Here is a 17500-nt window from a genome sequence, read left to right as displayed (position 1 = left end):
GGAAAGTTTTTAGTGAGTCTAGCCTTAAGCCTCTGATGTCCTGCCTTCCAGAGACATTTTATTTTATTGGTAAATATATCAATACACTGTAGCTGACAGATTTCATTCCAGGGAGCCTAGGGAGGAGAGTTCGATCCCAAGACATAACCACAATAAATTTCCTCACAGATGACATTGTTCCAAAATGTTGTTCCAGTGACTGTGTGTGTGTGGTTGTTCCAACCTCTTGGTGTTTGTTCATCTCTGCTTGCAAGCATTGAACATTACAAACATTCACACTATCCTGATGTTAAAATTTTTAACATTTGTGTAACTCAAGTGATCCTTCTTGTGTGCTTGTTCTGCTTCCCTGCCACGTCAATTTGTTTCTGTCTATCTTGGTGAGCATTGTATGTCGTGATCATGTCTCCTCTGCCTCCCTTGTTGAGTGAAACAATGAACAACTCATTTAGTCTCTCCTCGTAACTCTCAACTTGATGTACTTGACAAGGCAATTGACGCTCCATGTTGCCGCTGCATCTTCAGGAACTAGGCTTACGTATGTGATATACTTAAGAATATCTTAAGATATTACTTAAGATCTTATTATCTTAAGAATATACTTAAGAATATCATACCTGTGTCTCACAGGTATGTGAGCATCCTCAGTGGCTCTCTGGAGACGATCTTACATATAATATTACATAATACCACTTAATTACCACGGCCAAGCAACATACGCCGAAACCTGTGGGTGACGGGGGATTGAGCTCGGTCACCCTGGGTGCTACGGAACACTCGGACCACCACGGGAGCTGATTGGTGTGCTTGCGAACGTGTTAAAACAAATTTTATATCACAATTTGCAAGGATATAAAACTGTAATCAGCGCTGGGAAGACAGTTACTCCATTGTCTGACGTATTTGGTGTAGTGTGTGTGTGTGAGAGGGGGAGGGGGGGGGGGTCTTGGGGGAAGGGGGGAGTGGAGGCAGGTGTGGGGGGGAGGTGGAGTGGGGGGATGGGGAGGGGGGGAGGAGGCGTTGGAGAGGTGAGACACTAACTCACATACAATAGGTATTAATGGTTTAACTACATCGTCAGTCTTGTGGTGGTGTGTGCTTCAGGTGACAGGTGTGTGGTGTGTGTGTGTGTGTGTGTGTGTGTGTGTGTGTGTGTGTGTGTGTGTGTGTGTGTGTGTGTGTGTGTGTGTGTGTGTGTGTGTGCGTGCGTGTATGTGTGTGTGTGTGTACTCACCTATTTATACTCGCCTATTTTGTGCTTGCAGGATCGAGCATTGACTCTTGGATCCCGCCTTTCGAGCCATCGGTTGTTTACAGCAATGACTATAGTCCTATAGCCCTATCATACCTAGTTTTTAAAATTACGAAACAGAGTTTGCTTCCACAAGCTGTTCCTTAAGTGCATTCTATTTTCCCACTACTCTCGCGCTAAAAGAAAACTTCCTAACATCTCTGTGACTCATCTGAGTACCCAGCTTCCACCCAGGTCCCCCATAATTACAGTCATTACAGGAAACAAGGAGTAATACTCAGCTGTAGTTCTTAAGGACAAATTTAATAATTACAAAAGTAATTTAAATTAAAAATAATTGCTGGCTATGTAACCTAAAATATTATTTTTTTTCCTATATCTCAAAACAAAATTTACACATGTGACTGGTCGATTAATGTAATGTTTTACACATGTGACTGGTCGATTAATGTAATGTTTTACACATGTGACTGGTCGATTAATGTAATGTTTTACACATGTGACTGGTCGATTAATGTAATGTTTTACACATGTGACTGGTCGATTAATGTAATGTTTTACACATGTGACTGGTCGATTAATGTAATGTTTTACACATGTGACTGGTCGATTAATGTAATGTTTTACACATGTGACTGGTCGATTAATGTAATGTTTTACACATGTGACTGGTCGATTAATGTAATGTTTTACACATGTGACTGGTCGATTAATTGAATGTTTTACATATGTGACTGGTCGATTAATTGAATGTTTTACACATGTGACTGGACGATTAATGTAATATTTTACACACGTGACTGGACGATTAATGTAATGTTTTACACACGTGACTGGACGATTAATGTAATATTTTACACACGTGACTGGACGATTAATACAATCATTTAGAACCCCAGTACAGTCAGAACCCCCATTAACTGAACTAAAAAAAGTCATATTAAACAGTAATTCCATTGAAATCACAAAATACACACACACACATGTGACACTGTCCATACAGTGAAGACCGTATTCACTATACAACAATACACACCTTACCCATAGCTACACTGGTTCACTATACACATCTAGATCTTCCACTTTGTGTATTTTTAGCTCATTGTATATATATATACATTTCGATGTTTTTAGAATATGAAACTACAACTGCTGTATTTTTTGTTGTAAATTGGCACAATACAGTAGAGCTTTGGAATCAAATACAATTATTTTCTGATGTATTTTATTTTTGCATACTCGATTCACAACAAACACATATAGACGACTTCTGAAGATACATACATGATTGTATTCACAGGTGTGTATTCACAGGTGTGTATACCTGTGTATGAAAATGTATGTTTTCATTTAGTTGAAATACAACACACTATTTAGTTGTTTTCATTCCGACAATCTTTTGTTTTTAATTTGCGAGAATGTCGGTGTTTGGACGCAACGGGAGTCGAACCCGGGGAGGGCCAGAACGCGAGGCGGGTAGAGGAGCGTTCCGTGCTCTCTTGCCCCTCACTTTCCTCACACTGCGGCTCCTCACTATGGTGAAGCTCACTCTCCCTCCCTCCCTCACTCCATCTCCTCCTCCTCCCTCTCTCTCTCTCTCTCTCTCTCTCTCTCTCTCTCTCTCTCTCTCTCTCTCTCTCTCCCTCCCCTCTCTCTCTTCCCATTTATTTCTCTTCTCTCTTCTTTCTCTCAGTGTGTGTTATTTTCTGGTGTTGGTGTACACTCGCTACACCTCAGTGTCTCTTACGCACACACGCACACGCACACTGTACTAGGTGAGTACACATACGCATGTGGTACGCGAACAAGGGGACACAGGTGGAGACTGAGTACCCAAATGAGCCACAGGGACGTTAGAAAAAACTTTTTTAGTGTCAGAGTGGTTGACAAATGGAATGCATTAGGCAGTGATGTGGTGGAGGCTGACTCCATACACAGTTTCAAATGTAGATATGATAGAGCCCAGTAGGCTCAGGAACCTGTACACCAGTTGATTGACAGTTGAGAGGCGAGACCAAAGAGCCAGAGCTCAACACACGCAAGCACAAATAGGTGAGTACACACACATACATCAGAGTCGTTGACAGCCGAGGACTGTGAGCAACTGTGTGTGGCTGTCGCTTGAAACACCTCCACCGAGCAGTAAACGTCCCTGTTTACAACGACATAGAGGCGGTGCTGTAGTTAACATCGGCCATGACCCCAGGGAAAAGAAAATCCACCAGGGCTGTGAGGTAGACTCGAACCTACAACCAAGATAGTCCCTAGCCCGCATACTCTACCACTAGACCACCACTGACTTGTAAAAAATCATACAACCGGATTTCTACTGAAGTCACAGGAAGTCTGGAGGCTCCTGAAGCCAGTCCAAGTGTTTACGTATGAGCACTCTGCACTCTTGTATGTGTATGACTTAAGGAAAAACACTAGACCCAGTTCACCTGCCAGCACTCAAACAGGCGAGCAGCATCTTGCGATTACCGCCTCAGCAACTACAACCCAACAGAACAGTTTGCGCGCACAGGCTGACGGCCTGCAGAACTGAAGCAGGAGAAGACGCCCTCGAGAACAGACCAATGAAGAGACCCCTCACCGTAGCAATCGTAGATCACACATTTAATCAAGGCCGCCAACGCTGTAACTCCCGCCACTGGCACAGCACACCGCGCCAGGGAAAGAGGGTTCGCATCCCTCGCCATCACATCCACTCCACATCAGAGCTCCACGGAAAGGCACTCTAGAGCTCCAATAGTGTTTCAAGTGTTGCAAGTATCACCACTTTGTAAACTCGAAACCAAAGTGGTCCAACAGCGCCAGCAAGTGCGCTGTGGTGAGGGGCACAAGGCTGCCTCGCTGCTGTGTCCCGAAGGAAAGGAAGAGCTCCAAGAAAATCAAGGCCATGGCCCAGCCAACCGCCACAACCAAAGCCACGGCCAAGCCTAGTGGCACAACCAAACAACCGGCCAAGCCTAGCGGCACAACCAAGGCCACGGCCCAGCCAACCACCACGACGAACCAACAAACTGGTATCCGCCTCGACGCCTGCTGGAGGGCCAACGACACTTCACCAGTACTTGTGCCTGGTGGGATCATCATCGAGATAGAAGCCAGTTATACCTCAGTTATGCCTTCAAACTACAGAAAATGGGGTTTTACCTCAGTTATGCTTCCAAATTATAGAAAATGGGTTTTTATTCCCACCCTCAAACGTTGCTTTGAACGTAGTCTCAGACAGCTTAGGGAAGACGTCTTGAAGGTACCTACAGGCCGGCGACTCCGTATCTAGAGCTATTACACGTTGTTTCATAAGTCGCCGGCCTGCAGGTACCATCAAGACATCTTCCCTAAGCTGTCTGAGACACCAAAACAAAGTTTACTCTCTACAATGTCGCCCCAATAATGAATAATACTCACGCTATCTTGTATTCAAAGTTGATATCGACGGTACAACTTCATCTGAGCGGCAATTTACGTCACCCTGAATAGCGTGTGATCTGTTTTTATCTTTAATTCCGCGAGGAGAGACTAGGAGAGAGGAGTCCAGCAACCAGGAGGCCTGGTCGACGACCGGGCCGCGCGGGATGCTAAGCCCCGGAAGAAGCACCTCAAGGTAACCTCAAGGAGGTGTTTGGATTGTTTAGTAACCCTCTAGGATAATCTAGAGGGTAAAGGAGAGCACCTCTATAACCCATGTTGTCTATCACTTTGGTGTTTTAAGCCTATATTTGGAATAATTGCCTTTAAGAGAGCCTAGCCTAAAAGAGCCTACCATTCAGGCAGCGTCTGGGATCCTCTCGGACGCAGGTTCGAACCCTCGTCACGGCCCTTGTGGATTTGTTCAGCCTACCACAGTACTCCTAATAGTACGTCGTATTTTGACGTATACTCCACCTAAGGGCAAAAAATGGTCGTACTAAAAAATGGCAGCGACTGGCGAAAGTGTCGTACTGGGCCTTGTTGAAGACGACGTGTTGCAACTAAGAGGTTTCTCTCTTGCAGCATTAAGGGCTGCAAAAGCCCTCGCAAGTATCAAAATTAGGGGTCCACGAGAGGCCCGGAGCTGGAGCCCTTCAGGGAGGGCCCCTTAAAACCCACGGACATTGGAATCTTGTGGAGCTACCCTCGAGCTGTTCCCTAAGTGGGCCCCACGTGGTTCCCTAAGGGGCCCTCACGTGGTTCCCTAAGGGGCCCTCACGTGGTTCCCTAAGTGGCCCTCACGTGGTTCCCTAGGGGCCCTCACGTGGTTCCCTGAGTGGCCCTCACGTGGTTCCCTAAGTGGCCCTCACGTGGTTCCCTAAGGGGCCCTCACGTGGTTCCCTAAGTGGCCCCCACGTGGTTCCCTAAGTGGCCCCCACGTGGTTCCCTAAGGGGCCCCCACATCACCTCAACCATCCTTGTTAGTAAGTTCCTTTGTCTTACCTTCACTGCTACGCTTAACCACCGCTTTCCTCCTCCCTTCCCCTCTTCCTCCTCCCCTTCCTTCCTTCCCTTCCTCTCCCCTTCCCCCTCCCCTCACTGTCACGGAGGGTGCCAAGGGCGTGCCGGTATTGGCTCCGACCGGCAACAATTAGGTTCACCCCGACACGCTGTAGTTCAGCCCCAACAAGCACCACCTGTGGGCCCCCTAGCGGTCACCAGGGCCCCCCCCTCACTCTACCTCACACACTCTACCTCACCCTCACACTCTACATCACCCTCACACTCTACCTCACACTCACTCACACTCTTAAGATGATTCATGTACTGCGAGTTGGTATTCCCAGTGAAGGAAGTCGAAGAAACCTTTTTAGAGGACAACCTCAATTCTCTGGAATACGTCGACATGTGTTTTCAATCTTCCTGCGTGACAGGCACAGTGAGAGTTAATGCAGCACTCAATCTCCTGCTTGGCACCGCCAGTCACTGCCTTCTTTGGGGCGACAGTCACGGTGCCAAGCGATGCCAAGCAGTGCCAATGACCTCATCTCTCCTGCTTTGGGCATTGTGAGGGGAAGTGGGTGAAAGGGACGTAGTCACGTTATCCATTCTCGTCTATAGGCCTATAGACCTCCCTGTCATCCTTGACAGCGGAGCACCACGCCATGGGTACGGCACCTGTCAGCCGATCTGTCATGGGGCAATCATGCCTGCTGTCAGTGAGCTGTCATATCACTATTTTGGCAAGACTCATTTTCCCACTTTCTCACTCGGTGCTGTCAGCATCACACAAGGTAAACATTGAGGAAGCGGGAACTGTCGAATCTCCGGTTTTCAGGGTCTATTAAGGCTTAGAGAGGGGGGGGGGGTCTGGGGGTGACAGCTGGGGGGTGCCACAGAGTGTAGAGTGCCTGGGGGTGTGCCATAGTGTAGAGGTGCCATAGTGTAGAGGTGCCATATTGTAAAGGTGCCATAGTGTAGAGGTGCCATAGTGTAGAGGTGCCATAGCGTAGAGGTGCCATAGAAGAGGTGCCATAGTGTAGAGGCACTATAGTATAGAGGTGCCATAGAAGAGGTGCCATAGTATAGAGGTGCCATAGTGTAGAGGTGCCATAGTATAGAGGTGCCATAGTGTAGAGGTGCCATAGTATAGAGGTGCCATAGTGTAGAGGTGCCATAGTATAGAGGTGCCATAGTGTAGAGGTGCCATAGTATAGAGGTGCCATAGTATAGAGTTGCCATAGTATAGAGGTGCCATAGTGTAGAGGTGCCATAGTATAGAGGTGCCATAGTGTAGAGGTGCCATAGTATAGAGGTGCCATAGTGTAGAGGTGCCATAGTATAGAGGTGCCATAGTGTAGAGCCACTATAGTATAGAGGTGCCATAGTATAGAGGTGCCATAGTATAGAGGTGCCATAGTATAGAGGTGCCATAGCCTAGAACACGAGGCTGGTCACACCCTTCGCACTGTTTAATATTCCCTGCTATTATTAATTACTATTAATTACCACCAATTACAACTAATTAACACCCAAACCGGCGCGTAACTCTCCCCTCGACACCACACAACACGCTGCTCACTACTGCACAAAAATCGACCCTATCCAAGGAGGACATAAGAACAGGTATATATATGAGGCTTAGCACTGTGTGTGGCCAGGTGTGTGGCGGACTAAAACAATGAATACAATTTTTTTTTAACAAGCAAACGATGAGTCACAATAACGGGGCTGAAGGTATGATGACCAACCCACACACTAGATGATGATGAGACGATTGATTGATGAATTGATTGATTGATGAAGATTAAGCCACACAAGAAGTGGCACGGGCATGAATAAACCGTAATCCCATACTGTGAACGAGGAACTCACGGGCATTAAACCAAGAGTGAGTACTAGCTGAGTACAACTAGGTGAGTACACACACACACACACCAGTTGATTGACAGCTGAGAGGCGGGACCAGAGAGCCAGAGCTCAACCCCCGCAAGCACAAGTGCCCGGGTTCGATCCCCGGCGGAGGCGGAAATAAATGAGCAGAGTTTCTTTCATCCTGATGCCTGTTCACTTAGCAGTAAACAGGTACCTGTGAGTTAGACAGCTGCTACTGGCTGCTTCCTGGGGGATGTGTGTGTTAGAAACACATGTAGTAGATATAGAGGAAAAATAAATTAGTTAGAAAGGCGGGGTTCAAGAGCTAATAACTCATTTCTGCAGATAGAGACAGTAAATATAAATAGTAAACAGAGAGTGGACACAGTCCTACTACAACACACGCCACTATCCACGTAACAAATAATGTCAACAAAGCCGGACCGGGAGCGGTTACTCCGCCAAACGCCACACATTCCTGACCTTCCCTCTGACACGAGTAATTTAGAAACCTTTATATAGGATTAAAACAGGATTCACAGCGAACAGAAGGCCTATAATGGTCCATACCAACGTCATCTGTATTGTGGTGGACCATTCGTTCGTTTTCACGCCCTCTCTCTCTCTCTCTCCCTCTCTCCCTCTCTCTCTCTCTCCCTCTCTCTCTCCCTCTCTCTCTCTCTCTCTCTCTCTCTCTCTCTCTCTCTCTCTCTCTCTCTCTCTCCCTCTCTATCCCCCTCTCCCCCTTGCGCACACTCACATAGCTCAAGAGCTACTCAAGCTCCTACCGTTCCAAGTATTACCTCACCTTTCCTCACTGAAAAAAGTTTTAATCTGAAGTCATTCCTCACAGAGGTCGGTTCTGGGACCGGGTAGATTAGTCGCCCCGCTCCGTGACGTGACTGTGGTGTTGTGTAGAGTCCCTGTGTTGGTACTGGTGTTGTGTAGAGTCCCTGTGTTGCTTCTGGTGTTTTGTAGAGTCTCTGTGTTGGTACTGGTGTTGTGTAGAGTCCCTGTGTTGCTTCTGGTGTTGTGTAGAGTCCCTGTGTTGGTACTGGTGTTGTGTAGAGTCCCTGTGTTGGTACTGGTGTTGTGTAGAGTCCCTGTGTTGCTTCTGGTGTTGTGTAGAGTCTCTGTGTTGGTACTGGTGTTGTGTAGAGTCCCTGTGTTGCTTCTGGTGTTGTGTAGAGTCCCTGTGTTGGTACTGGTGTTGTGTAGAGTCCCTGTGTTGCTTCTGGTGTTGTGTAGAGTCCCTGTGTTGCTTCTGACGTTGTGTAGAGTCCCTGTGTTGCTTCTGACGTTGTGTAGAGCCCCTGTGTTGCTTCTGAAGTTGTGTAGAGTCCCTGTGTTGCTTCTGACGTTGTGTAGAGTCCCTGTGTTGCTTCTGACGTTGTGTAGAGTCCCTGTGTTGCTTCTGACGTTGTGTAGAGTCCCTGTGTTGCTTCTGACGTTGTGTAGAGTCCCTGTGTTGCTTCTGACGTTGTGTAGAGTCCCTGTGTTGCTTCTGACGTTGTGTAGAGTCCCTGTGTTGCTTCTGACGTTGTGTAGAGTCCCTGTGTTGCTTCTGACGGTCTGCAACAAATCCGGGTAATAGTTCCGGGGTCTGCGACATATGCAAGGCTTCGCTCTTGCACTGATAATTCCATTTTTCCAATATATGAGTCCAAGTCCCCCGCCCCCCCTCCCCTGCAGGTCCGCCAGGCCTGCCCTGTGTCCTCACGTCTTTTCCAGCAGGTCAATGAAGCAGATTACAATGATTATTATCAATTATTAATAGTAGATTACAATGATTAATTGCCATCTATGAGAATAATGTTTAAGGTGTAGTGTGGAGAGTAATATTAATTATACAGATCTATCATACCTTGAGGTGCTTCCGGGGCTTAGTGTCCCCGCGGCCCGGTCGTCGACCAGGCCTCCTGGTTGCTGGACTGATCAACCAGGCTGATCTTTCTGAATATTTAAAGTGAACTATTTTATGTTTTAACAAAAGATATGTTTCTTTAATGTAGAATACATTGGTGTAAATTTGCAAATGTTGGAATGAAATTGGTCAATGTTGCCATGAAATTCGTCAATGTTGCCATGAAATTGGTCAATGTTGCCATGAAATTGGTCAATGTTGCCATGAAATTGGTAAATGTTGCCATGAAATTGGTAAATGTTGCCATGAAATTGGTAAATGTTGCCATGAAATTCGTCAATGTTGCCATGAAATTGGTAAATGTTGCCATGAAATTGGTAAATGTTGCCATGAAATTGGTAAATGTTGCCATGAAATTGGTAAATGTTGCCATGAAATTGGTAAATGTTGCCATGAAATTGATAAATGTTGCCATGAAATTGGTAAATGTTGCCATGAAATTGGTCAATGTTGCCATGAACACAACAAACTACCACTCAAGACAACGCTTGAGTTGTAGCGTTGTGTCGACAGCAAATTCCAAGACTTTAGACTTTCAAGCCACATCAAAAGGACTTTATTTACGTGAAAAAAACAACAGCGGCGGCGTTTACAGGCTTAGAGACCTTGCGGAACCCCGCTTGTTCCCGTGTAGGGCCCCCTTGGAGCGGTGTTATGTAAACACACTGTTATGGTGACACCTAGCAACCACCAGGGCTGGCACAAATGTTGCCAGGTGTGGATAGATGCAGTCAGGTATGGTCTGGAATGGACAGGTGTGGACAGGTAGACGCGATACATCAAGAAATAAGCAAACCTGGCAAGAATACCCAAACGACATGGAACAGATATTTCCAAGAAGACACCTGACAGACATATAGACAGGTGTCTGCAGGGCCGGTTGATACAGAACCGGTTTGGATAGGTTTTGAGACAGAAGTGGACAGAGGGAAGCATTGGACGGGTAGAAACCTGGCAACTCTAAATGTGTGAAGGTGTGAGAATACCTGAAGCATGCCGCTGTTCTCTGTAAACTACTCGAGTGCCAGAGACGGTGCTGGGTGCCAGAGACAGTGCTGGGTGCCAGAGACAGTGCTGGGTGCCAGAGACAGTGCTGGGGTGCCACAGTAGCAGCATCTCTGACACCAATACACGTGGAACCTATAAGGAGTCGAGAGGCGGGACCAGAGAGCTGCAGCTCACTCCCTCGCAAGGACAGCCAGCTAAGTTCACACCTGGAGCTGATGCAGCACCACCAGTGATGAATATCAAACACCCGCACACCAGAATAATGGAACACAAACACCTGTGAAAGCGAAGGAGAGGAGACCAAACAAACGACTGGCATACGCGTGTTGACCCAAGTTTATACGAGTTTCATACGCGTGTTGATCCAAGCTTATACGAGTCGTATACGCGTCTTGACCCAAACTTATACGAGTCGTATACACGTGTTGATCCAAGCTTATACGAGTCGTATACGCGTGTTGATCCAAGCTTATACGAGTCGTATACGCGTCTTGACCCAAACTTATATGAGTCGTATACGCGTATTGATCCAAGCTTATACGAGTCGTATACGCGTGTTGATCCAAGCTTATACGAGTCATATACATGTATACCCGTGTTGACCCAAGCTTATACGAGTCGTATATGCGTGTTGATCCAAACTTATACGAGTCGTATACACGTGTTGATCCAAGCTTATACGAGTCGTATACGCTTGTTGATCCAAGCTTATACGAGTCGTATACGTATATACGCTTGTTGACTCAAGCTTATACGAGTCGTATACGTGTATACGCTTGTTGACCCAAGCTTATACGAGTCGTATACGTGTATACGCTTGTTGACCCAAGCTTATACGAGTTGTATACATGTGTTGACCCAAACTTATATGAGTTGTATACGCGTGTTGATCCAAACTTATACGAGTCGTATACGTGTATACGAGTGTTGACCCAAGCTTATACGAGTTGTATAAGCTTGAAGAGCAGGAGCGGTAGTTGTTGGTGGTATTTAAGAAATACTTAGCCGCCATAACTGAGAAAAAGATGCACAGGTTTCGAACATGGACTCGTAAATGCTTGGTGAATCTTGTCACTCGCCTACCAAGCTGGATAAGCTGTCTCGAATCAACTCGAGACTTTAAAGTCTTTAAACTTTAGTAAAGAAATCAACGTCAACAAACTTGATTCGATGATTTGTAAGCATTTAGACCAGAGTTACAACGTCATTATGGTTGAGTTTTGTTAAAGGAGAAAGCGCCCAATCTAGATTTTGATATAGATTTTGAAGCTTGTTAGAGATTTATGCAAATCAGTAGTGGTTGGAGTGAACTGCTGAACAACCACAGAAAAACTTTACAGCCTCTCATTAGTGCCGCGAGAAATAAATTGGCAAAAGATACAGAATAAATTTAGAATGACGAGAAGAAATAATTGTAAAGATAAATGACATTTTAATATGAAGTTAGAATTATAAATTAATAATTAAGTGTGTCAAGTTGAGGATATTTGCACACTCTCACTCTTGTGTTCAACGGTGTTCACCAGCAACACATCTCACCTTAACAAAGTTCATCATGAAGGTGAACTGAGGAGTGAGGAAGACTCAGTGTGTAGACTCAAGGGTGGAGGTTTACACTGACCCCCCACCACACACACACACACGGGGGCCTCGTAGCCTGGTGGATAGCGCGCAGGACTTGTAATTCTGTGGCGCGGGTTCGATTTCCACACCAGGCAGAAACAAATGGGCAAATGTTTCTTTCACCCTAAATGCCCCTGTTACCTAGCAGTAAATAGGTACCTGGGAGTTAGTCAGCTGTCACGGGCTGTTTCCTGGGTTTTGTGTGTGTGGTGTGGAGAAAAAAAAACAGTAGTTAGTAAACAGTTGATTGACAGTTGAGAGGCGGGCCGAAAGAGCAGAGCTCAACCCCCGCAAACACAACTAGGTGAATCCACACACACACACACACACACACACACACACACACACACACACACACACACACACACACACACACACACACACACACACACACACACACACACACATTAGGCTAGCATTAAAGTGGAACTACTGACCATTTCCAGGATTCAACCCCCCCCCCCCCACAACAGTTGCCTAAACTCCCCAGAACCTATTTACCACAAGGTGAACATAGGCATTAGGTGAAAGAGAACATGCCGCAACCATTTCTAAACCGCCAGAGAATCGAACCCGGGATCTCCGAGTGTGAATACAAGAAGCCAACTGAACAACGACATAATTCAGAACAAACAAACACCTTGACTGACGCCCACAAGTAACAAGGACAAAAAAATAAAGTCAACAAAACTTAAGCAATGAAAACGGATCTCAGGTTTCTCTAATTATAGAAAATGGGAAGTGAAGTGGAGCTGTCAACAATGTGACGTCACGGGGAGCCAGAGGCAGGATGGTGAGGGGTGGAGGATGGTGAGCGTGAGGGATGGTGAGTGTGAGGATAGTGAGTGAGGATGGCGAGTGTTCAGAAAGTTTAATACTGTTTCACTCATTTCTAGCGTGCAACAGAGGTTAGGGTGGACCCCGTTGCAACAGAGGTTAGGGTGGAACCCCGTTGCAACAGAGGTTGGGGTGGACCCCGTTGCAACAGAGGTTAGGGTGGAACCCCGTTGCAACAGAGGTTAGGGTGGACCCCCTTGCAACAGGGGCATTAGACAGGGCAGAGAGAACAATGCCTCACTTCTCCGTAGACACTGATAAGTACTAATAGATTAGTACCTTTTGGGCGCGACCCTGGCACCACCGGGTATCCTATTTTCCTACATTATAAGTATATTGTGCAGCTGTCTATTATAAATGGCGTCTCCACATACATCAAAACTATCACAAACCAACTTGTATATTTTCCCCATTAATACAAAAAGTTCAAATATCAAACAGAAATATCAAAATTTCAACCCTTTTACCCTGTCGTAGTTCAGTCGATTAAGGCAGTGTCTGGGATGCTCCCGGACGCAGGTTCGAATCCTCGTCACGGCCCTTGTGGATTTGTTCAAATATCAAAGCTTTGAAAACTGTCTCACGCCATTCAGTATTAAATAACCCATTAAAATCTATCTCACACTGTTCAACACGGTAAGGAATTATGGCAAGGAAGCACTTAAAAAGTGTGTCTGTGCAACATTAAATAGATCTCAAAAGTGACATATATAGCATACATAGCATAGTGTTTACAATCTTGTAAAGCCACTAGTACGCGCAGCGTTTCGGGCAGGTCCTTAATCTAACAGATAATTTGAAGTAGGTAAATTCTAGTAGGTAAATTCTAGGTAAACATATATTTTAGGTTCGTCTATCATCTCACAGCTATCCAGGAAGAGTTGTTTTTCTATGCATGTCATCTAGTACGGTTAGGTTAGGTTAGTAAAGCTAGACTTGACAAGAGGCACAAAGTTCTTCTACATTGGGAGTAGAAGCACCCTTAGAACCCCATCCAGGTACAATCCAGGTACGATCCAGGCTACAAGTACCTCTGGGAGTTTGTACCAATTGCTGAAACAATCTAAGCAACTGCAAGATATGTCAGTAGAATGATACATACACCATATGTACCTTTAGGCAGTTATACGTGAACAACTATTCAAGAATTTGGAGACAACTTCATAACTTCAAGAAAAGTCTAAGTCATGTGGGATGAAATTTGTGCCCAAAATCTTTTACCAGGTGTCTCAAGTTTGCTGCTTGCTTACTGTGGACACTGTAAGATTAACCTGCCTGTAAGTATCACTTATGACTGTGTACTGTGACCTTAACTATGGTACTGTGACCTTAACTACGGTACTGTGACCTTAACTATGGTACTGTGACCTCAACTACGGTACTGTGACCTCAACTACGGTACTGTGACCTCAACTACGGTACTGTGACCTTAACTACGGTACTGTGACCTCACCTATGGTACTGTGACCTCAACTATGGTACTGTGACCTCAACTACGGTACTGTGACCTCAACTACGGTACTGTGACCTCAACTATGGTACTGTGACCTCACCTATGGTACTGTGACCTCACCTATGGTACTTTGACCTTAACTATGGTACTGTGACCTCAACTACGGTACTGTGACCTCAACTACGGTACTGTGACCTCAACTACGGTACTGTGACCTTAACTACGGTACTGTGACCTCACCTATGGTACTGTGACCTCAACTATGGTACTGTGACCTCAACTACGGTACTGTGACCTCAACTATGGTACTGTGACCTCACCTATGGTACTGTGACCTCAACTATGGTACTGTGACCTCAACTACGGTACTGTGACCTTAACTACGGTACTGCTATTAAACCACTACCCTTTTAGCTTGATCACATATTTGAGGAAAATTAAAACTATTCCATCAATAAAGCATTAAAGTTCAGTTTACGAACATTAAAGTTGGGTCAATTACGTGACCCAACAAAACGCATCGAATTATTAGTTAATTATACAACTGCTGTTGAAGTTACACCTAAAGATAATGGTTTACCGCGGGTACCGTTTTCTGTGAATCGGTTTAGAGGTCGTTTTCTCTAATTGTTTATGCTAGACTTATTTAAAATATCTGTCATGTGTTATTGATCGTGGGATCGCATCTGATCCCACGATCGAATGCGCTCCAATGTATCACCTATTTACCTCGATATTTTGTGTGAAGATAGACTGGGGGACCTGAGGCCCTGACGGATCCGAGTAGATATCCGCATGTGGGTCATCCATCCTACCCTCCTTGCCCCTGGGATGAGTGTCAGGGCCTCGGAGGCGACCCTCGGGGAGCCCTGTGGTAATATGACTCCAGGTCGGCCGGGGCTTTTACGGGAAATGGTTCGAGTTTTAAGCTACGCCGCGCCGCCATCAATGTTGCTGCTGGCGACGAGATTGCCAATTGCTAACAGTTGTAAATTTGGCATTTTAGGATTAGCTGGTTCATTGCAAATACTTTTTTGTGGATTAGCGTCATCGGTCATCACGAATTAGTGTTACCTTTTTCACTGCAAAAAGTTTATTATGAATCTGAACGATTCAACTGTCCTCTTCTTAATGGCAAGTACAGTTTGTGTGCAAAGTTCAACCTGGAGCACCAGGGGCCAGATTCACGAAAGCACTTAGGCAAACACTTACGAACCTGTCCATCTTTTCTCAATCTTTGGCGGCTTTGTTTCCAATCATTAAACAGTTAACGAGCTCCGAAGCACTAGGAGGCTGTTTATAACAATAACAACAGTTGATTGACAAGTTTTCATGCTTGTAAACTGTTTAATAAATGTAAACAAAGCCGTCAAAGATTGAGAAAAGATGTACACGTTCGTATGTGCTTGAATAACTGCTTTCGTGAATCTGGCCCCAGGTTATGAGTGCACATTGCATTGCCACTCGTAAGTGCACATTGCCACTCGTAAGTGCACATTGCCACTCGTAAGTGCACATTGCCACTCGTAAGTGCACATTGCCACTCGTAAGTGCACATTGCCACTCGTAAGTGCACATTGCCACTCGTAAGTGGTAATGTTGGGAGACGCGACATAATGGTACGTCAGTGTTTATTTGTCAATGTTCTGTTGTTTATGGCCTCGACCAAGAATTTAGGTTGTGGTGCCTTCTTTCGTACACGCGTTCATCTGTTCTCCCTGTCGTGGTTGTTCACACACACACACACACACACACACACACACACACACACACACACACACACACACACACACACACACACACACACACACACACACACCACTAAAGTCAACACCTCCCTCAGCAATAAGAAAAAAGTCACCATTTACGAAGCACATACACACATACAAAAAGATAACCAAATTGTAACCAATGATATCCTGCATTAATAGTTACAGCGCACAGTACCGAAGATAGCAGCCACGGTGACAACTGTAGAGAGTACTGTGAACTGGTCCTCCACCGTCACCACTCACCTGCAAGAAAAAAATAAAGTGTAAAGTGACTTACTTTACGATTTGTAACAAATTTTCAATTACTTTTTAAATGACACCAAATTAACCCTAAGTTCCATGTTAATATGTATATTTCAACTATTTATCAAACACGTTGATTGTGTGGTAGATGTAGATAGGGCACATGTCTGGTAGATGTTTGTAGGACACATGTCTGGTAGATGTAGATAGGGCACATGTCTGGTAGATGATTGTAGGACACATGTCTAAACCACATGGGGAAGACAACACAAGAGAGACAGAGAGAGAGAGAGAGAGAGAGAGAGAGAGAGAGAGAGAGAGAGAGAGAGAGAGAGAGAGAGAGAGAGAGAGAGAGAGAGAGACAGAGAGAGAGAGAGACAGACAGACAGACAGAAAAAAAAAGTTTAATCAACCTGAAAACTTGATTAAATCTTACAAATAAAAAATGGATAGATATTTATATCAAGACTGGGACGAACAAAAAATATCAGGCCTATACAGACTGTTATTGTGTCGGTGTTGACGGGTCGTAACGAGCAGTGAGGGAACTATCCACTCTCACCCCAGACCAATTAGGTCTAGTGACGAAGGAAGCATCCCCCTGAGACGCTCCCCCTCCCTACATCCCCCTATATCTCCAGCATCCTCATCTCCCGCCTCCAAGCCTCCATTGTTCCTCCCAGAACGCCTTCCCAACACCCGTTTTTCCCACTCCCCGAGAGGTAATTACACCATAAAAAACCTTTATTATGCACTCCGGTTACCGTGGGAATGTATGGGGGCGCCTGACGGCTGAGTGGACAGCGCTCGGGATTCGTAGTGCTAAGGTTCCGGGTTCGATCCCCGGTGGAGTTGGGGACAAATCGGGCAGAGTGTCTTTCATCCCTGATGCCTATGTTCACCTAGCAGTAAATAGGTACCTGGGTGTTAGACAGCTGCTACGGGCTGCTTCCTGGGGTTAGAGGCCTGGTCGAGGACCGGGCCGCGGGGACGTCAAGCCCCGAAATCATCTCAAGATAACCTCAAGAAGATAATGAGAATCTTGCTCTTCTTAAAGCTGCCACACACTTGAAGCACTTACCACCTTCAGCGATAAC

General features: G+C 45.6%; 1 protein-coding gene across 5 annotated transcripts in view; it reads right to left on the bottom strand.

Moving 5' to 3' along the window:
- Grip (Glutamate receptor interacting protein) overlaps window positions 1-17500 on the bottom strand; it is a 201384-nt gene that overhangs the window by 150110 nt on the left and 33774 nt on the right. The window contains exon 1 of one of the 5 annotated variants that reach the window (XM_045739143.2): window positions 2537-2755. The exons of the other annotated variants lie outside the window; for them this stretch is intronic. The gene's annotated coding sequence lies outside the window, so the exon portion shown is untranslated. Of the gene's footprint in view, window positions 1-2536; window positions 2756-17500 lie in introns of those variants that run through there. 5 annotated transcript variants of the gene reach the window in all.

This window comes from Procambarus clarkii, chromosome 36 (genome assembly GCF_040958095.1).
Source record: "Procambarus clarkii isolate CNS0578487 chromosome 36, FALCON_Pclarkii_2.0, whole genome shotgun sequence".
NCBI classification, from domain to species: domain Eukaryota; kingdom Metazoa; phylum Arthropoda; class Malacostraca; order Decapoda; family Cambaridae; genus Procambarus; species Procambarus clarkii.
Note: the sequence above shows the minus strand (reverse complement) of the source record. Positions and strands in the feature narration are given on the sequence as shown.